This window comes from Etheostoma spectabile, chromosome 4, assembly GCF_008692095.1.
Source record: "Etheostoma spectabile isolate EspeVRDwgs_2016 chromosome 4, UIUC_Espe_1.0, whole genome shotgun sequence".
Lineage (NCBI taxonomy): Eukaryota > Metazoa > Chordata > Actinopteri > Perciformes > Percidae > Etheostoma > Etheostoma spectabile.
In genome coordinates this window covers 23108715-23131332 of record NC_045736.1, presented here as the reverse complement: position 1 = coordinate 23131332, position 22618 = coordinate 23108715, and the positions used below count along the sequence as shown (strand labels likewise).

The following is a 22618-nucleotide window of genomic DNA, read 5'->3' as shown; positions in this document are numbered from 1 at the left end:
GTGAAGCGGGAGGCAGCAATTATTAAAGCCTAATGAATAACTGGGACAAAACAAAGCGCCGACACACTCACCATTTCTGTTCGCCCCCAAAAGGCTACATTAGCATATTAAATGCAAATGAAACTCTTACTAGAAATGCAGTCAAGTTGCTCACAGGGAAGGGGAAAAAAACACATTATTCTTCCTCCCTTACCTGTAGACTCAAATAGTATGCAGTGCAAACAAAAGCCAAATGTACCTGTCTCTAGGACATTCCTGTAAAGAGAATGAGAGAAGGTAGAAAAGGGAAAAGGGCTGCATTTTTGAAGCACATGCAGAGGGTTTATAACATTAGTTCAGTAGCCTCATTTTTTGGTATTCGCATACGTCAGTCTGTCAATAAAGAAGGGATATTTTGCAGCTACATATGGGGCTTAACAAGCACACAAGAACATGAAGCTTCTTTGTAAGCTGATTCATTAGGAAAGGAAGAGGAGGGGCGAAAATAAGAGACTAAAAAAGATCTAGAGATTATGTAGGGTGACCACAACCGCTTAGACCATCAACCAAAAACCTCTTAAAGCTGTTATTATGTCAAATAGGAGAAATCCTGGAAAGCCTCAATTGCAGCGCAGCACTCTGAACATTTATTTTACAAGCTCCCGGCTGAGAACACTACCAAATCTCTCACTTCACAATGGATTGGAGTCATCCATCAATGTATGGACTGCTGTGGCTGCGTGTGAATGGATGACGATGGGTGACGCTTGAGGTGCTTCGCCTAGCAAGCGTGACTCTGTGTGGCCTACATCTGGCCTCGGAGTGAAAGGGGCTGCGCAATGCCGCTAATGTGGGTCACTGTGTTGCTGGGTTGTGGCCTGCGTTCCTTCAGGAATAGATATGAATGTGTATGCATCGAAAGCATGCATGTGGGGAGAGTTTAACATCATCCACCGTCTATTTTCCAGCTGCATGCATTACCTGTGCTAAGCTGAGCTTGTCTTCTCTTTCTCATTGTACTATGGTCTTGACAAGCAGGCCAGTGGCTGTCCTAGGTGGCTGGCAGACTTATTCAAGCCACAGTATGTGTCTGTACTTAGGGTCCTCAAGGAGAAATATGTTAGCCTGATCCACAGTTTGGACAAGACCCCTCAACAATACCTCATACTATGAACATGACAGGACGCAGTGAGAAGCAGGGAGGGAAAAGATGTATGGAGTTTGAACACAGACGGGAAGCTAGGATAAGTGATGTTTGCAATACTTTCTGTCTCCTGTGGTTGTTTAAGTATGGCCAAGTATTTAAGCAGTAAATACACACAAACGTATGCACACTTGGCTCTCTTGACAGGAATAAACCTCAACAAGAACAACAGTGAAACAGGATCCTGAACACATCTCCTTAAACTGTGAAGTCAACAGACTGTTTCTAAAGCGCTCCCAGAACACTGGACATAGGGGAAATATAGATTTACTTGACAGTCGTTGTGTATCTTTAGCCTCTCTGAGCATTTCTATTCTCATGCAGTAGGTCAATGTGTTCTTGAAGAAGTGGCACTAAGAAAGCATTTAGTTTTCCTCTTTGATGTCAGCTTAGAAGCGCCAGCTCTCTTGAGCGGCAACAGGAGACAGATGAAGAGTTTAAAGAGACAGAGCATGTGGTGCAACAATGTGATGCACAAAACCATAGTCTCTGCTGAGCAAACCCAGCAGTATGTTGTCTTGACTTCTTGGTCCACCTGCTCCGCCTGCACAATGTACAATCACAGAAAAAGCATACATACACACTGCAAAGAGGGCACAGTGGCAACTTTACAGATGATGCACAGAGTAAACACAAACTGTAACTCCTCATATACACACATACACACACACAAAAAAATGTGGGGCTGGGGCTTTACCACAGTGGCGCCGGGGCAGGGCAGGCGGCAGCAGCAGCTACTAATTAAGAGTGGTTGGCTGAACAGCTATAGTTAGGGCTGAAGCTAGAGGGCTGAGGAGAATAGGGCGACAGGTCTGACTGTGTGTGTGTGTGTGTGTGTGTGTGTGTGTGTGTGTGTGTGTGTGTGTGTGTGTGTGTGTGTGTGTGTGTGTGTGTGTGTGTGTGTGTGTGTGTGTGTTACTAGCGGCCCCAAGGCTATAGGCTAGGGCCCCAGTTTAAGTCTTGCTGACTCAGAATCAACAGTGCCTGTCTGGCAGCAATACTGCTAGTGCAGCTAGCAGGGGGGGAAGAGCAATTTGCTCTTTTCCTTCTTTCTCTTCCCCTCACGTAGTGTTTTACTCTACGTTTTTGTTTCTTTCCGTTTCACTTCCTCTTTTCCTGCTTTCCATTCCCTCGCTCCACTTTCTAGCCATCCTATCATTATCTGTCTCTCCCTCATTCCTCTCCACTTCCGCACACAGACAATATGATTCAATAAGCTTTATTGGCAGTAAATGCGTTTGTGGACCAGAGATAGGGATTACAGTGGGATCAAAACAGGAAATACATTTGCTTTTAATGGTGAACGACTAATGAACACCTCTTCGACAGTGATACTCCAAATTAACCTTTGCCTGTCTTTCGATCTAGCTCTGTTTTCGTTCTTACTTGTGGATACTAGATGTTCCTGTTCTCCTGCTGCAACTGTAGGGAATCAAACTTGTTGGGCAACTTTGGGCATTAACGGCTCCACTGGTTCAGTGCAAACACAAACAATCATAAATGTGACACTTGTCACGGCCTGAGATATCCTCAATGCCACTTTTACAGCTGTGTTTTTTAAGTATTAGTACTGTGTGTGTGTTTGCCATCTCAAGCAAAAAATGGTGTAGTAATTTATCTTACAAAGTATGCACATAGTTCCACTTTGACGTTAAATGGAAGTCATTGTGCACTTTAAGGCAGTTAATTATATTAAAATAACTTATGACCATATTAACATATATTAAAAAAAAGGCCTTGTGACAGTATAAGAGGCTCGCCCTAGGCGTTAGTTATTTAGTGTGCCAGCTAATCCTATTGTTGTTGTCTCTGGAGCATAAGTGGCGCTTGATGTTAAATCCTTGCTTTGGTCTCTTTGTGTTACATTTGCTGCCATCGAACGCCTAAAATAACAGTCCTCTGCATTTAAGTGTGGACCAGTTTTGAAAGTAAAGAACGATTCTCATGCATAGCATGTACAAATACTGTGAAATATATTGTTAATATCACATTAAACGGGCCGTACATGGCAGAGCATTCTACTATGGCTACCTACTGACTTACTCACTGCATTCTCAGCATTTCTGAACTGCCAAAAATAGAAATTTGGATGCATCAAACCGTGGGAAGGTTATTGGTATGAAACTGGCAAGTTGCCATTCTTTTGCACCAGGTACTACACTGACTTTCTTTCTCAGGACTACAGTTTATTGTGGTGCTGGCAACAAACACACAAACACAAATACACACTTGCTCCATTGTGTTTGCAGTGTTACGGGAGAGAGTGTCAGTTTATTGTGTATGTTCCCCTCTTTTTGCCCCCTGATGTTTACCTCTGCAAAACAATGGACTGGTCTGGGAAAACTTGAGCACAGGAGGTGTGTGTGTGTGTGTGTGTGTGTGTGTGTGTGTGTGTGTGTGTGTGTGTGGTGTGTGTGTGTGTGTGTGTGTGTGTGTGTGTGTTTTTTCCTGCTAAGTATTGTAATTCTGATTGACCTTTTTAACTCTTTTCTATGATACACAAAACCCAGTTTGCTTTGCACTTTTTAACTACCACTGAGCCATCTCTGAGCCATGTGAACAATTTTGATTTGTGTCTATGTTTCAATGCACTTTCCTTTTGTTCTGGCCGTGAATACAGCGTCAACATTTACGAAGACGACAACAAAAAAGCCAGATAGGCCAAATAGGCCAAAGGGTGCCAAAGGAAACTGGCATGTTGCAAATCACAACAAGCAAAACAAGTCTGGCAAATAACCTGAAAACTGTAAGCCAGGCCTTTTAAATTATATGTACTGTATATATTTTTAATGTGATTTTCCAATCCTTAATGAAAAATTATGGATTAAAATCACATAAAAATATATACATAAATTTTTGGTAAACATCTGTAGCCATCTATCCTCCATGCGCATCTGCGCTGCGTTCCAGGCCCGAGACATGCCCCACGAGCAACCGCGGCCATTCAAGTCAATGTTTAATTAACCACCAACTGAAAAAAAAATAAAGTTTGGTACAGCCTTACTCATTCATAAAGATTTCCCATGGCCAAAAATATATCTAATTTATCCAACAAATACTAATTTAGTATATAAAGAGAACTCATTGTTTTTGAAATGATAAATTGTATCAAAAGAGTGTCAAAAAGCACAGCACTGTGATTATGTAGCTTTTCATTATGAGAGCTCAACATAGAGACAAGAGAAGAGAAAGGCCTGCGCTGTGCCCATCTTCACTTTGGCCCAATGCCAGGCCTGCTCCAACAGAGGAAGAGAGAGGAAGGGAGGGTGTTGTGAGCGTGTGTGGATGTGTGTGTGAGGGGGCAAACATTCCCCTGGCAGGATCCCCGGGCCCCGGCGGAGGGCAGGGTTCAGCCGGTGAAGGAGAGGCTGCTTGCCCGGCAGTCAATTAGCGGCTCGCATTTACACAACAAATGGAGCTCCCACAGTTTCTCGAGCTCTCACACACGCGCGCACACACACACACGAGTGGATCCACTCAGCGCTCATCAGCACACGCCGACGCAAGGTCAGAGAGAGAGAGAGAGAAAGAGAGAGTGAGAGAGTGAGTAAGAGGCCAGCTATCTGCTTGAGTGGTACTCCGCAAACACTAACTCATCGGCTATATCAGAAACACAAGCAGAGCCACAATGGGCACAAAGTAACAAAATATCTACTGCTGAGTAGAGCAGTTGTCAAACAGACATGGATACTTGTTGTCATCTCCTTCTGCCCACAGTTGATTTAACAGAAAAGATAATGGAAAAGAGACATCTATATCATGACCTGGATTGGATTAGGATAACAAATCAGAAATTTAAAGATGTCAAATACTTTCAAAAGGTTAACAGAATCTACATCCAAACCAGGGAAGTTGAAGTCTTAGGGTCCACCAGCCCATCCCACAACTTTCCGATGACAATACGGATGAGGAATAAAAGCAAAAAACAACTGTGTCAAATCAACCACTGATCCACATATTCTTTAGCCTCTGCACAACAAGTTGTCCTTGCCTGTGTAAATGCAATGAATTGTGGTACTGTAGTTCTATTTCGGGACTTTGCAGCATCAAATAAATTGTTAAAAAAAAAAAAACTCAGCAAGAACAACCAGCATCATTTATTGGGGTATACCAAATGAATCCCAAACAAAAATGTACTTGAGAGACAACCAGGCAGAAAATACAGGGTAGGAGTGACAAGACATCCATTTCACCCACAAACATTGTGGAAATGTGCCATGTCAGGGTGATGTGTGAACAGGAGCTAAAGTCAATACTGATGACTCAATAAAGTTGATCAGGCAATACCCCTGTCAGGACCTGGTTAAATTCCCTTCAATCTTTCTCTGCAATGCTAGTGTGAAGGAAAAAAACAAAAAAACAAAATGTCCACGCCAGGAAAAAGGCTACATTTCCATTGAGCACATCAATAACAAGATACTTCAAAATGTTAAAAAGGACCTAATAGCATTCAACCACTTTTGAGTGCAATCCAAACTGAAATCTTACAGAAAGAAAAGAGGTCCAGGGCACTGTCTTGAAATTTTAAAAGGCTTAAAAAGAAAAACGGGGAAAAGGGGGGGTTTAAAGCCCCAAAGAGAATAGTAAGGGGGGGAACAAATAGTTTTGCAAAGAACCAAAACATTAATTGATGTAAAGGGGAAAGGGGGGTTGAATGGATCCCAGATCGGGTTTATACCCCCTCAAAACCCGGGGCTGTTGCAGTTGTTTGGGGAAAACGGTAATAGATGACAGCGGCTGTACGATTATTCTTTTTAATTTAAAAAAACCCCTAGGGAAGATAGGCACCAATTCTACCTCTCAGCCTTAACTGGCACATTTTATACTGCTATAACTTATGACATAAAAAAAGGTAATTTCCATTGCAGGTTAATAAAGTATTCAAATTCAAAACTGCAGAGCGGTTTTTTTGCTTTGATTTTAATGGGGGGACCACATAAAGAAATTTTAAGTTAGCCCAAACCCCAGGCCCCAAAAGGGGGCCAGGTTTGAAGCCAATTAACTAGGGGCCAAACAGTGGATTCAATTCTGGGGTGGGAAATCCCAAAACGCCCCCCGATAAAAATTTTTCCACAATACTTAGCAGATACTATTAGGGCTTTTTTAAACATTTTGAAAAATTTGCGGGTATAAAATTAACCCTTTTTCCCAAACTTCTAATTTTCCCAATTCAAATGATTTTCCCAAAAGGAAACTTTGTCAACATCTGTTTTATCTAAAATGTTACATTCCTGTTTGTTCCTATCCCTTCAATTTTATTGCTACAAAATTGGATTGTTGAGCAGACAAACTGACCAACACGTATATAAAAGATCGATACTTGCCGCCTGTGTATCGCAATAAAAATATCACGATACTATGCTGTATCGATTTCCCCCCCCACCCATACATCTTATGTGTTCATCCCAAAAAGACTTGTTCCCATAAATTTAAATTGTAAAAAGAGACTTCTGTTGATCAGTGAATGCATTTTTTCACACATCACAAGCCCATCAAAATTTTATCCATACACTCCGATAACATTTGGAAGTCTAGAAGAAACGCACGATTAATCCTTTAATCCCCACTCAAAATGCCTGGACGCTGAACAGGAAGTAGGTCTCTGTGATAAGTGAAATCCTACTCCTGGTACTCTGTGCTCCGAAGTTTTGGTTAAAAACAATTGTTGTATGTAGCGTCTGTAGTTCAACTAAGTTTTGCTAACGCACTTATTTTATTTATCATTTATTATTTTATTTATTTGATGAACATGGGCGCTGCTAAGTGGGTTTTACTTCTAAAATAAAACTAGGATTAGGGCGGTGGGCAAGTTTTGTAATTGGTGTATGGCCAAACACTGTGTAACACTGGTGTAACACTGACTATTGCTGCATGCCAACACCATATACAATATCTATTTCATAGATGGATATTGGGTGACAGGAACCTAAGACAGGAGACAGAGGTTCAGGAGACAATCACTGTCTCTGTCTGTCTGTACTTCCCCTGCTCCTCCCAACCATCTGTCATTCTCCCATTGACATTCAGGTGAGAACTGTCTTGTCTGCAGACGGCGTGTGTGTGTGTGTGTGTGTGTGTGTGTGTGTTTGTGTGTGTGTGTTGTAGGATAGGGAGTTCGGCAGTTACAGTGGAAGTAACCACCCTGCCAAAGTTAATGGGAGGAAGACGTGGGTCTATACTGCTGTTGATGAGGTTGTGTGAGGTTGGGGTGTGTGTACGTATCTCATCACTGGCGGGTCGGTTCACTAATGTGTGCATCTCTCTGCCTATCCGCCCTCTACCCACTGAATCCATTCATCTCCCTGCTTATACATCAATCTATCAGGGACAATTATTGGTGAAACGAGACCAGCGGTAAGTGGATGAGAGGTGACCTGCGCCGTACAGCTATCAAACCCCAACCCGTCTCTCTCTTTCCCCTTGTCGCCCTCCCTTACTCTCTCCCTCCAGCTGTGCTCTGAATAGGCCCTTAAATCACTCTGCCCGGGACCTTTGATTGGTTGACCTCGCTGCATGATTAAACAGCCATTTTCATCACGTCCTCCATAGAAGAGTGACAAAATGAGAAAGCGGGAGACTGTGGGAGAGACAGGGACACTGATAAAGGGTGCGAGCCCAACCCAATGGGATCTCTCCAAGCTGATGATGACAGACATTTGGATCAGAGGGAGAGACTGAAACACCACTGCTTAGCTGAGGTGAACATCACCTAATAGTGAAACACGCATTGTGAGCATCAGTGGACATAGCTGGCATGCAACGCTGACCACAAACGACAGGTATGGCACAAAGCTCATTATACAATGGTCTGGATGAATACTCAATACTGATTGGCTGCAAGGTAGCCATAGAAAAAGTGATGTATGACACATACTAAAAGAGTTTCGGTTAAACTGAGTGTTTAATGTTGTAAATGAATGTTCCACATTAAAACAAAAAGGAAATGTGTGTTATTTCCAACTTGTCCACTGAACACCACAGGATGGCACTAACACACAAGCTGCAGGAAGTAAATTTTATTACCCCTCTTCACTGACTTTGTTTTACAGTGAATAATGTTATCTCACATCCCGTTCACTGCTCAGGTCGCAACTTCAGGCTGCGGCTGAAAGTACCGCGATACATCGCAGATAAAATTGTTCGTAAAAGTCATATTGTTTTGGGGACAATGACATGGCCGATAGCTAGCTTGTCAACATACTGTCAAATTATTTTTATTGATTGCCAACTGTACATAATGCTATAGACTAGAATAGAGTTAGCTAGCTTTCTGGCTTGCTGAGCGGACTATAAATATCTCCCATTGCTAAGTCGTATCTAAGGTTCTTCCTATTTCATGGAGGAGTGAAGAACGTTTGCATTGCATAAGAACCTTATAGGATGGGAAGGACTGTTTCAGGTATTAGTCAAACTGTCTGGTGTAACCAGGGAAACAAAGGGAATTACTGATTGTAAAAACTTTAGATTTCGATTGTAAAACAAATATATAAACTAATGTTTTGTTATTTGGCAAGTGACCATGGTATAAACAGGTTAATGCCCTTTGAGGTGTTGTGTTGTTCAGGTACTGATGGACTTCGCCACGTTGGATGGTTCACGCCCCACCGTCGTCCATTAATACCTGACAATGGACACCTCGTTGGGCATTAACCCTTATTAATGACTAGCTGGGGCGATGGACGATGGACCTAAAATCTATATCACAATCAATTGTTGACTTTGAGAACAAAAACTGTAATAACTTTAATAATATATCAATGCGTTATATCTCCTCATGGCTAACTTCTTGTGTTTTACCACTCGACTACACTGCAGGCTGATTTGTTGCTCAATTGTCTGGTTAGGTGTCTGGCTGTCATAATGATTCTCAGTTTAATCATATGAGATTCAGATCATTTATAATAATTTGCGATTTCAGAAAATTTAAGCGAGCAAGACATGCATAATGGTTGTAATTCGATATATATGGTTTATAGTTCAGCTTCTATGACAAGCGGCATTATTTAGAGCCCAGTTTAATATTTAGAGACAATGTTATTATCCTAAGCAGCTTCCAGTGAGTGAGTAGGAAGAATAAGGTACAATTTTTCATTGTTTTATGTTGCCATTGCATAATGCAGGCGGTCCGTATCTTGCTCAAGAGCACTTCAACAGAGATGGAGATGAAATGTGGGGTGGTTAACAAGATAGCACAGAGTCACAATCATCATTGCCGTGGCCAGCAGACCGTAATACTAATTCCATGAAAATCCCCATTCGAAAGAGTGGGAGGGTTTAATTTACTCCTCTTCCCTGAAACCAAACTTCTCGTCTGATGAAATCGCCACCCCCTCGTAACATCTGTTTGGCTTTGCTTCGAAATAAAAAAGCCGTAAAGCCGGTGTGGCAGGGTGGCACAAGCAACAGCAGATGTTCCAAGGCTGCGTTCAGTCCTTAATTAAAGTTTGACTCAGCTTCTCTCCGTTTTTGTCATCCTTCTTCTCCTGATACTCTCTCTTCTTCTCCCCTCTACCTTGCACACAAGAGCTTCTCTCTTCAACATTATTTATTATTCTTTGGTGCGAGCTGCCTTGTTGCATTTCTGAGTTAGCTAGTGATGCCAAGTTCCCTCCCCTCACTCCTCTGTTGTCTTCTTTTCCCTCAGCCGTTTCTGGCCGAAGTGCAGGCTCTGGCATCATTTTGTTCAGATTTCTCCTATCCCGCCCTTTCACAAATCTGAACGCTCAAGGCTTTTATGTTGATGCAGCTACAAGCAGACTGGGAGACGGGCTACTTTTGAACATGTGTCTGTGCTGTGGCCAAGTTTGCCTGTAACACTGCTGGCTGAGGGCAGGATAAGGTTTTCCTCTTGAATGAGCTAAAAACAGCTTGTGCCATGTTTTGAAAACAGCACATGTAGCAATGGCTCTGAAATGTGTCTTTTTTAGGAGTTTGGGAGAAGGAAAAGTCATGTATGGCCAATTCTAAAGTATGTTTCAGCTTAATGATGTTTTTGCATGGAAAATTGCCCGCTTTGTCCGTTCTAAAATTAATCACTGGTTTTACGCTATTATTTGTTAAGCTACACTCAATATTCAGTGTTGCCAGTGCCAGTTGGACAAATACTATCAGTCTTGTGTCAGAGGGCAGGCAGACTGAGTCTGCTGGTGCACCAGGGGCGATGTCTTGCTGATCTCGAGGGCCAAATGAGGTCACACTGAAATAACGGAGGGCCCGAGCCGATCAACCAGAACAGCAGCATTCTTCAACATGCAATGGGAAACAAGGTTCTTACTGCATTCCAACCCAAATCATGGATCTCGGTGAGGCAGAGGTGGGAGGAAGGCCCCAAGAGAAGGACTTGGAGAGAAAGGAAGTTACTCCTCCCAGCTGCCACGCATCAGCACATCACACCAGTCACAAGTTACACACCCCATTTCATTTGGAATGTGGTGGCCCGACAAGAGCTGAATGGTATCGCTGGCGCATTCCTTCATGTTTGCTGGCAGCTTCGTCACATGCTCGGCCTCCTTAGCTGAACCAGAAAATCTACCAGATGAGAGAACAGACTCGCTTGGGCAAGCTCAACAATATTCTGAAACAACCAATAAGCAACACTTAAAGATGCTCCTTGCTACCCTAGTTCTCTTCTCATGGGAGTTGACACACCGCTGACCTATTTGACAGCTCCTGGTAGGGAGAAAGGAGGTCAGGGTCAGAGGTCACCGAGCACAACTGGAGCCATCATGGGACAGCAATGTGTAGCATGCACTCACACCCACCTAAACAACCCTCCCCCACAACGCAGTAGCAGCTCAGACGTTCTTTCCAGGATGAGCAAAAAGCAACACAAGGGCAATAAAACCTCCGTGGCCTCACGCCACCTTTAAAGTAGGGATCAGTCTAACCTTTGACCTACCCCTATCCCACCCCTTCTTCCAGTTTGGAGGCCTTCTCCTCCTGTTCTTCTTCTATTTCTGGTTACAATCAGCCCACCCCCTTTTCATCGGTCCACCATTGTCTGGCCTGAAGTACTTATTCCCAGAGTGCCCAAGCTTTGCTTGCCTCTCCTCTGCAGGGGGTTGAGGAGAAGGAGACGACTTAAAAGCACCCCCGGGACGTTGTTGCAGCACGGAGGTAACCCAGGTCTGCTAAAAGAATTAGACTGTGCAGCCACCAATGTTTGACACAACATGCCGTTGAGTGGTTTTCTCCTTAACAAGCTATGTAAGGGAGGAAAGGGGGGGAAATGGGGTTTATGGTCCTCGAGCACATGTTTTCACTGAGGGAGTAGAGTTAAAACAACTGGTCTTTCAGGAGCATCCTAAAACTTTTTTTCTAAAGTTGTTTGAAGTTAGAAGGTTTTCCAAGCAGTTCATCAATGACTACCAAGAAGTTTTGGGTCAAGAAAGAAGCACTGCTATGAAAAAGTAAAGCTTCTAAACCTTATTTGAGGCCCTTCTGCATTGAGCTGCTTATGAAATATCAGTGTTATCATTTTTTCCAATGCCACTAACCTTTGCAAAGTATTTGCATTGATTTGCAGGAGGTGGGGGTAGTATTACAGGGTAACGTTATTGTCTGTGAGTAGAGAAAGGTCCCTTGTACATGTGTCTATGGTCGACATGCTATGCAGTGGCACAATGCCAACACACAATAGAGGCCAGACTCGGCGGGCTACTCATCACTTCTCCCTCTTTAACCCTTTGAAAGGAGCACAAAGAGGGAGATGACAAAGAAGCTGTGGAAAGAAAAGGAGGTAGTAAAGGAAGGAGGTGTAGGATATTCTATGCCGCTTCAGTTTTAAGTAGAGGTTCAGACAACACATTTGTAATTTCTGTGGTTACCAGATCAATTTCTGTTGTTAACAGACATCATTTGTAATCTGGGAAACAGTTTCAAATAAACTAATACACCTTTCAGTCAGAGCTTAGAAATGTTTTCTGGGCCCCAAACCCTGACAGGTCCCCAATTGGCCCTGTTGTGTAAAAAATGGCTACTGAAGGTTACACGTGGGGAGGTGAGGCTTGGATGTGCTCCAAAGTGATTTAGGGCTAAAGCTACTCAAAATCTACCCTTCTTTTTGCAGCTGAAGTGGGATCGCACAATGGATTTGAGAAGGCTAACTGCCCTTTCTGTTACACAAAAAAACGAAAATGTTTTTTCCTTTGACTGGTTTCTGTCAAGGTGCTGCCTGCATAAGACCTCACCCCACACACACACACACACACACACACACACACACACACACACACACTAAACTAGCCAAAAGCATCAGCCCACATCTAAAGAGTGCCAGGCGTTCAGGAAAAAAAAGTGATAAACAAAATGAATAAATGAGCACTTATCTCCATCTGGTAAACACACATGCAGGCGCTGACATCAGAGTGTGTGGTTTATGAACCATGGAGCGTGTGTGCACGTGTGACTGTGCGCACACACAAACACAAGCCATAGTGCATTTAAAGGAGAAGAGAGGGAGAGTGATCCTGCCTGTGTCCAACATGCATACGCACACACTTTCTCAATGTCCACCACTGCCTCAGGGGCGACACCATCATACTGCTGCTGACCTCTCTGAAATAAGTCGCCCTTCCTTCCGCTAACATGGGGGTTGTTGCTGGCTGGTCCACAACCCAGCCACAGTAAAGGGGCCAGACAGGCAGCTAGCTGATTAATAGGCTAGCCGCCGGCCATGCTTTCCCTGGGCAAGTGGCTCTCTTCAAAGGCCCGCCTTCTATTAGTCTTATTTACAAGGCTGGGAGAACAGACCGCCTGAATTATTTAGGATACCCCTTGGTAGATACAACAGAAACCAGGAGGCTGTGTGTGTGCAAGAAGGGTGGGATGAAGGATGGAAGATAGGAATGAAGAAGTGGGGGCTACAGAGACTAAAGGGGGGGGACAAGCAATTATGAGCTGCTGCACAATTAACATTAATCACAACAATAAATGGCTATGTGCCTGTGTAAACTCTTCACTGTTTCATCTCCGCCACAGTAGAGAGTCCTACGTTACATTAAACACGAGGAGACCCCACGCATGCACAAACACGTTCAGATAGCATCCTGTAAACCATCGTCCTGTATATTGTGCACACTGATGATTATCTCATTGCAAATACATGCACAAACACCCACAGTGCGCTGCCTCCTCTCTCCCATAGTGGTTCTCATTAACAAGCCAAACATGCCTGAAGAGGCAGACAGACTCTAGTGAGCACGGTAAACAACCAGTAGGCTCCCTCATCTAAATGGAGTCTATCTTAACATCAGTAACACACACTTTCTGCCAATGATACTGACAAGCTGGGCCAGATGCAATATACTCAAAGATCTGCTTTTTTTCCTCGCACTGAACCTGTGAATTCTGGTGTTCTTTGCTCAAAAGCATTAGGAAGGCCAACATTAGATTGTTGTTGACCACATCCCAACATTTTAGACGCCGACATATTCTGGCATGCCAGAACAATAATACTGTACAGTGACACCTAATCATGTACATCAACAATTGTTCAATCAATAGAACCCTACAACACAACTCTTTTTCTTTTTCCATCAACAAGAAAATATCAGGAGTTGTTTAAGGATCCGATCAAATTTAAACGATTTACATCAAAACTGCATGACCCCACATGATTATTGCCTAATAAACCCTGAAAATCAACTAGATCTTTTTTATACAAAAAAAAGAAAGAAAAGAAATTGAGTCCTAACTAGAGTGCGCCATTAAACAGCTACAATGTAAATTGAATGTGTAACTCTGTTTCCCCACCACACAATTCTTAGTTATTAGTTAGTAAGGAAGTTTAAAGACTGACCTGAGTTTCATTTACATTAAGGATCTTGTAGGCTATATTGATTTTGGAAGACTCCTTCTACAGTGACTGAGCAAGAAATAGAATAAAAATGATACAGGGAACTGTGACTTCCTAATATGATCAATAACAGGCCCCAGCTCCTCTTAAGATATAAGAGGAAATGTGAGATCAAAGAGATCCATTTTTTTTATGTCCACAGAAATCTGGGACCTGAGCTTCCTGTCTGAGTTAAGTGTCTAAGTTAAGTGTCTGAGGTGTGGTGGACAGAATGCTGACAAGAGCATTGGCATGCCGGGGAGGAAACCTCATATGCTGAGGCCGTGCCCACTAGCTGCGTGGGGTTGTGGGATTTCTACACAAGGCCACTGGGTCAGAAGTTGAACTGGGGTCAATGCTGCATCTTTGGACCTTCAGACGGAACATTCAGGATGACTGCAACTCAATCTCAGTGACGACAAGCCAGGGGACTGTGGGTCAAACACAACCAATTACAGTCTTTCTTTGGTTTGGATGAGAGCCCATTCCACAAATTATGAGATTGTCAATTTGACTTTACAAGAAAATTAACCTAACGCGGTGCTCCTGTCAATCAAACGAAGTACCTGCAAAACGGGAACAAGTTGTTCGTGCCCTACAAGTCAATCTCATCTTCAGTTTGCTTTACATGCCAACATCAACTAATCAGCATCAACTCTTAACAAAAGAAGAACATGTAAATTATTTTTGGTCAACAGGCGGCTGCACAGACTACAGTGGAATTTATTTTCAATTTGCGGGCATTGCATGTTTTTGATAGTGTCAGAACGACAGAGATTTTTCTATTCCAAGTCGTCTTGAATGAGTGGCCTTTTTAGTGCCTGCTTCAAAAAGCATCCCCCGTATCCGAGCAGCTGTCACTTTCAGCAGGAACTGTGGAGGATGGAAGCGGGGGAGGGGTCCTTTGAAGGAATGGTTAAAAGTGGGCGATAAAAATAAACTGGGAGAGAGGAGAAATTAATTATACATAACAGACAGTTCACTTGGATGAGCATGACAAAGGGAGAAACTAAGGCTGTTACACACAAAAAAGCCATTTTCTGGCTCAGAAAATTTGTGCTGTGCCTCCACAGTGGTCATATGTATTTGGCTACATCTAAAGTGAAGAATGCAACAAGGACTCTTTTTTGAGAAGGTCAAGGCATCAAACAACACCGACAAGGCTTTCATTACAAATTCTCCACAATGGTGCTCACTTCATGCATCCTCTCTAATTCAGGCAGTTTCCAGGGACCAAAATAAAACTACCAGCCCCGAGCTCACTCCCCGTCTTACAAATGTGATGGAGCGTGCAGATAGCTCAGTCTGCCTTTAAATTCACTTCTGATTGGCACTGATGAGGGTTTATGCTGCTGGCTCACCTGCAAACTCACCTTTTGATATGATTCGTAATGCAACAGCACTTTGCAGTTCAGCACCGCCCACTGACTCTCAATCCCAGCTTCTTATTCGGGCCAAATGGAGGTCATTCCTATTTGAGCAGTCAGTCAGACAGGCCCGCCAGGTATTGGCGAGTGAGTTTATTTCATATTAAGGCTTGTCGGCTTGAGAGGTGTTAGCACCATGAGAGCTGTGTGTCTGTGTTTGTGCGTGGATGTGTGTATACGACAGGGCCTTGGGGTAGAGCCCTGCTGCTGGTCCCTCTTTAGTGCATTTCATATTGCTGCTGCTGTGTAGCTCCTTGCCTCAAGGCGCCACACAACCCCCAGAGAGACCAAGTAAAACACTCACATAGAGAGAAAGAATGGGACAAGGCTCAGAACGAGATGAGGTCACAAGATCACAAAGGACAAGAGGATGTGACAGAAGAGAGGAAGTAAGTCACGTTTAAAACAGTAAACATAAACTGAAGCAGACAAACACAGATTAAATAAAACACACTCGGAGCGGAGCGCCGGCAACACAGCTAAAATCTTTAGCGTGAGTGACACAAATGAAAATGTATGTAATAAAAACATGCTATCTCCATCAGCTACAATATGAAAGCAGATATTGCATTACAGCGCTGCTGAACCCAAGAAGCCCCCGTTCCCACATGGGGGAGAGAGTTCAGCCCACGCCGTACCCGACCCTCTCTGACATAACACCTGTATTGGTTTGAGAGAGGATTCTCTTTCAGTTGTAGCAAATGCTTCTTCATGCACTGAGCCTAGGCAAGTCGTCAAGTCACCCCACCCAAAAATACTTAAGAACTGATTGAAAATCTGAAAATTTTAAGATTTCTGGGCATAGCGAGGGAGAGGAAAAAGAGGACGATGGAGGAAGAACAGCATGACAGAAGCAGGAAGGATTGGGGAGACCGATCAGGAAAATTAAAGTAAGAAAAGGCAGAGAAAGAGGTGGTGTGGAAGAATGGAGGAAGGGTTCCTGACAGAAAGAGAGGGCAAGAGAAGGGGAGAGTGAGAAAAGAAAGCCTGAGTGGCAGCATAGGTCTGGAGGCAGGAAGAATGGCAGAGGAGTAGGCAGAGAAAGAAGGCGAGAAGAGGAAATGCCTAAACATGAGGTTGTCACACTGGTTTTAAGTGTCGAACAGGAAGGGAAACTGGAAAGAGCTTGATTTTGCAGTCTAGCAACACACACACACACACACACACACACAGACACACACACACACACACACACACTGTGAGCCTGAATACAGTCTATATATCGACTCGCCGCATGAAAGCAATGAATCACAGTACAGCATACCCTGAAGGATACAGTTATGCACTTAAAGTCCTTTCACATATATAAACAATTTCAACGAACCAGTGAAGTAGTTTTTCACTCCAACTGAGAAAGTCCCATATGAGCGTGATGGAATTTAATTTAAATCCCCTTTTATTCCTTTTTCTAAAATCCTTCATCAATATATACACTAAGACAGGCCGGTCTTACAGTGCCAAATCACAATTCAGTTCTCACTTGAGCACAGCTCTCCTGCTTTGTCATCCATCTACAATCTAATTAGACCTTAAATATGCCACTCGCTGAAAAGTCCAGAGGAATGCGGCAGGGTGCGAGCCACACAAAGGCAGGACCAGTGGGGTGCAAAGTGCACATGTCAGCTTGAATTCCAAAGTTTGGACAACACAAATTTACCCTTCCTGGCAGCCGCCAGACCAGACGGGACAGACTTTCAAAATGCATGACCCTGCTGGTCTATCATGGGGCAGATCTGTATCATAATTAGGGAAGATTGTGGCAAATTGCTTGTCATTTTCTGCCTGGGTTGCCAGCTTTCATATGAAATATAAAGGATACATTAATTAATCTTGGATACATTAATCTTAGAAATACCATGCAAGGTCAGTTTTGCCAAGACAAAATGATTTTCTGAAGACCATGGTTGTATCAGGTGGGGACTTTCTTAAAAACATAACGGGATTTCCATCAAGGCAAGCTTGTTTCTCACAGATACCCCTTAATTCTATTCCTATTTAGGTCACATAAGAATATGTGGTTATTTGGACATGTCTAAATATGTACAAATATCATTATGATCCATAGTTCTCCCCTGGATAATCATATGAAGTATTTCTTTTTCACACAAGCAACCTATAACATGTTGTCATTTCCACACTTGTCAGCTAAATAAAACAAAAGGTGATTAAATAGTCCTTGCACAAAGAGAGTCATCACTGTTTGGTTACAGTATGGCCACTCCTTGCTGCCAGTCACACTCAGTAATGCTTGTTTTGATTGAACAAGTTAGGTGCATCTCTGTTGTGTGGTTGGCGAGATATGTCAGTCTGTATGTGGTTACATGAGTTGAAGCTGTGACTGGGCACCACCTCTTAAACAAACACTTATGCCACAGTTCAAATCCCACAACCTTTAAAAGTGAATGCTGGTCACCGCTTTAACTGTCATGAGGAAAAATTGGGTCATGTCACTTTATGCAGAAGAGTTAGTCACATATCTGTTTCTTATAATGTTAGAGTGGTGCCACAGACTATAAAATACATATCACTAGGTGTATGTGAACCAAATCTAAAATGCAGAGTAAAGACCCTATAGGACTCTTACTTAAATATTAAATGAATGTTGATTTCTTGTTGTAGTGTTATTTGTGATAGGCTTTATGTCTGGCATCACTCGTTTTCCTAAAAAAAAAAAAAGACGGTTCAAATGATGTCTTTAGGCTCTTGCTCATCTAATATGAATCATGAATACATATTTAAAATGGGCTCCAAATGAATTCGCGTAGCAGCGCGGGGTCGGGGTGGGGAGTCTAATTTGGTTAACCGGGATTTGATTAAAAAAAATAGAACTGAGGAGAATCCGATAGAGCAATGAGAGCATGTTCAATAGCTGACAAACAATGCGCACTCAACACACCCACAGACAGCCCTCGCCACTCCATCCCTGCTCAAAACGGGAATTCAATTGCTGTCGAATAACAAAGCTTACAAATTGCCTCTCATTCGTTAGCAGATTAAGGCTCTTTTCACACCACACCAACACAATTTCTAATTATTGTAAAGCTAATAGTCTAATCGATTTTCTTTTTAAGTACGCTCCACGTCCCTCTGGAGAGATCCAACACAACTCCTCCCTTAGGTCAATTTAAGAAAGCCGGGACAGCTACATTTAAACGGAGGGAGGGGGGGGGGGGGGCAAACAGCAAACAAGCATGAAAGCAAATGTTGAATCTAAAACCATGCAGTCTCCCCGGACTATTTATCCAGGCGACAGTTAATGTCAGCTCCGTGAATACCTGTAATTATGTATGGTGGTCGGCATTCCTCCTCGGAGGCAATGCCACAGCCACACGCACCCTCAGCTAGATGCCTGCTGGTCCCGGAGGTTTCGTTTTATTGCAAGACTCCTGTGAGTTCCCACCTTTTCCAGATCAGAAAAGTCTGTTTTTACTGCGGCCGACAACCAGAAACTCACCTCACACTGCACCAAATCCGAGGTTAGGCTACTTGCAAAAAAAAACACCAACCTGTTCTTAGTTTCAATTGCCAGGTGGTTTACAGCGAAATGATTACTAAAATAAATGTCAAAATGAATTAAGTTAGCCACCTAAAGCCTCGTTCGGCGCCCAAAATATCCGCAGTTTTACAGTTTGGTGTGGAACAATCCGACTGGTGGTCACACCGGAGCGAACATTCAACGCACCGCTAACACAAACACAAGCATCCTCCACACAGCAACACACGCCTAAATATCTGGATATTAGAGCTACTCTACATCCGCTTCTTGCCCCTTTCACGCTTAGGTTTGGCTGGAGCCTCGAGCTCTTCAAACTCGTGCAGAAAGCAGACGCCGAGAGCGGAGAAGGCATGGGGAGCAGCGGGGGGAACACAACGACCAACTCACCACACGGCGCAACGGAGAGAAAAAAAAATGTAACCTAAATATTTCAGCCGGCTCCACCAAAACCCGTTCCTTCCACACGAAAAATAGGCTTGCACGGAGTTTTAACGATACTTACAGGTTCAAGTGATCCGTAGGTTAGATATCCTCGCCATGTTTTTAAATTCCAAAACTTAGGGACATTCCACTCTGGTCACGGAGCGGCGGTGCTCTCTCTCCGGTGGCTCCCTCCGTGTGAATGGAGAGAACAGGAATGCAACTCCGGCTCCAGGAGGAGGGAGGAGGCGCTCTGCTGCTGCAGTGCCGCTGCGGGGCCATAGAGGGCGCTCCCGGGCCGAGTCCTGGTGTGACAGGGACATGTTTGAGCTTTTGCAATACATTATAATTTCAACAATTCGCCTTTCCCACACTTTTACAAAATCATTTATTTTATGTTGTACCCGATTTAACTTTATTTTAATTTATTAATACATCCTTATATTTTATATTTTATAGTAATTTTATCATATGTTCTCAGTTGTATTTTAACCACTTCATGTCAGTAGGCTATTTTTTTTTTAAATTGCATGAAGCTCTTTTTTGTCCCTATAATGTGCTTATTGCACGAATTACTCTGATTACTTTCTTTCATATTTTTAGGTATAATAGTACTTGACAGGTAAGACAAATTGGCAATGTACAAATTCAAGAAAGAGATTTTTTTATAATTCATACAAAATCCAAACTCGTTATGTGCCACATTTTGATTTACAACACAGTTTTTTTTTATTATTATTATTTAAAAGACCTTGTGGGAGTTTCACATTCACTGTAAAAAAATACTTCCAGAAGTAATCACTTGATTTTACATAAACGTCCATCATCAACCTGTCTACGCTGTACCATAGAAGTAGGGTAAGTTAAACAGTTCTCTTTAAAACAGAGTATTCAGTTGCTACTCAACTCAAACTTTGGGCCAAACTCAAAAGTGTGACTAAAACAGAATCACAGACATTGAAAATGTCTATTATTACTACTCAAACAAATACAACAAATCATGAAAGTGTTAAAATCATCATTATTTTAATTGTCATCGTGACCACTATACATTTTAAAGCACCTTTCTGACTCAAAGTTTGGACAGAAGACAAGGTTCATGAGAGTTAGACAACAGCAAAAGGATAGTGTGTAGGGTTTACAGGGTGGTGTTGAGAGGGGACGACAAATATTTGCATTGCAATTGAGTGACACAAGTAAAGCCCTGACAGGCACAGTTCAGCCTTAATGTGATGTACAATTTTGGGTACCTGCATCTTACATTCATAGCAGAACCCATCTAAGATAGATTTACAGTAAATAGTGTTTAAAATAGAAAATGCCCTGGGAGATGGTGGGAAACAGGTTTGGTTGTGAGCTCCCAAACAAAGCAGGCTCCTGATTAAATGGGGAGGCCCCAGGGCTGGCTGTCACGTCCCACCAGCTGATACATTCACACCGTCTAACTTACACTGTGAGTGACACTCGGATGACAGATTTTGGATACAAGCTGCGCCCGTAAGGCTATCCAGCCAACTTTTGATTCCTACTCTTTTCTTATGATAAGAAATCTCAAGACAGTCAAAGTGGCTTTGAAAGCTGAATTTCAATATTCATCATGCAGTCAGTGACTACCAGGAGCTTAGACAAAGTGTGTTTTGGGCACTGTTCCATGATGTCTCTGCAGCGAGGAGGCTTTTGGGATAACTGAGTTATTCAAACAGACAGCTCAGGTTACCAATTGCACTCTGGAGAGCAGAGAGCAAGATCTGGCACTAACCACACCACCTGGCCCCGTACCCTGAGTATGTGTGTGTGTGTGTGTGTGTGTGTGTGGTGTGTGTGTGTGTGTGTGTGTGTGTGTGTGTGTGTGTGTGTGTGTGTGTGTGTGTGCGTGTGTGTGTGTGCACGCACGCGTGTGTGTACATGTGTTTTTGTGTGTGTGTGTGTGTGTGTGTGTGTGTACGTGTGTGTATATGTGTTTGTGTGCTGTGGCATCTATGTGTGTGTGTATAGTGTGTGTGTGTTTCAGAGAGGTAAGGGAAATGTGTATTTTTGATTAAGAAACATAAATACATTTGTTTATGTTGTGTGAATTAAAGAGCAGCTGAATTTCAGCACTTGCCAGGAAATTTCCCCTGAATCTATCACACCACCCAGCTTTCAATAGTTTTCAAAAGCCCACTGTCTGCCATTAGAAATGGTTGGTTTGGCCGAAGTAACACTAAGACATTTGCCAAAATTGCCATGTGAAAGGCCTCTGGACCATGCCATTTTCTATCTTACACTTAAAGACATTGATTAGCTCTGAGTTAGTGTGGTTAACGTCCGTCCTGTTTCACTTCAGGCCTACTGTAAACTCTCATGGGAAAATTTTCATGGAGTGTGAAACATCATAAGTGAGTACAAAGCTAGCCTTGTGCAAAACAGGATCATAAAACTGCATGCTACATGGGCAGTTGCTTCCTTTCTGTTGAACCCAGTTGTACGCTGTACTATAATATGGTCAAGATAAAGTCACAGCATCTTCAAGATGCTTAAATAAAACATTTCTCCTTTTCTATATAGTTTACAACCAAACGTTGTTTTACGTACAGTGCTCAGTGATACTTTTTTCTTAAAGAGCCAGATTAATCTTGCCTGCCATGATTTGACTAGACAGTGCCCAGGCCAAGCAGCTTAGGCTGAAAGCACAGAGAATATTAAATAAATGTACGCATGGCTGTTTGGTGGTTTGCTGCTGTTTTGCTCTCTATTTGCTGTTTTTTTAATTCATGCACTATTAATGGACCTGTGTTTGGCAAGAAGAACAAACATTTTAAGTGAGCAGAGAGATACAAGAACTGACTGATTAGAGAGAAAAGAGTTCCTGTGTGTGTGTGTCCTTGAAAACACACAGAGAATACACTATCCTGCATATGTGCAGACAGACACATTATACATTCAGCGCAAATATACTCATGAAACTAAGCAAGTATGTGTGCATTAATGCTGTGCACACTCATAAACAAAATAAAAGAAACGGATTCTGCATCTTTTCTGTCTTCACAATCTGTAAAAAAAATAAATAAATAAAAAATAACAATAGTTGTGTTCATAGAGAGACCACATTCAAAAGATCTGTTATTTTCAGACATTCCTGATAACATATACACTGATGATACTGAGCTCTATCAACAAACAAAAACCTGATGTTTTAATTCTCAAAATCTTAAAGATTTGTTCATCACCAGAAGACAATTGCGTCTCTTTCACTGCCCATGAAACCCAATCCTTCT

General features: G+C 42.7%; 1 protein-coding gene across 1 annotated transcript in view; it reads right to left on the bottom strand.

Moving 5' to 3' along the window:
* The window catches only part of plxna1b (plexin A1b), a 203582-nt gene extending 183938 nt beyond the window's left edge, over window positions 1–19644 (bottom strand). Inside the window, 1 exon segment of the mRNA XM_032513838.1 lies at window positions 19444–19644. The gene's annotated coding sequence lies outside the window, so the exon portion shown is untranslated.
* Window positions 19645–22618: the final 2974 nt, after the last annotated feature.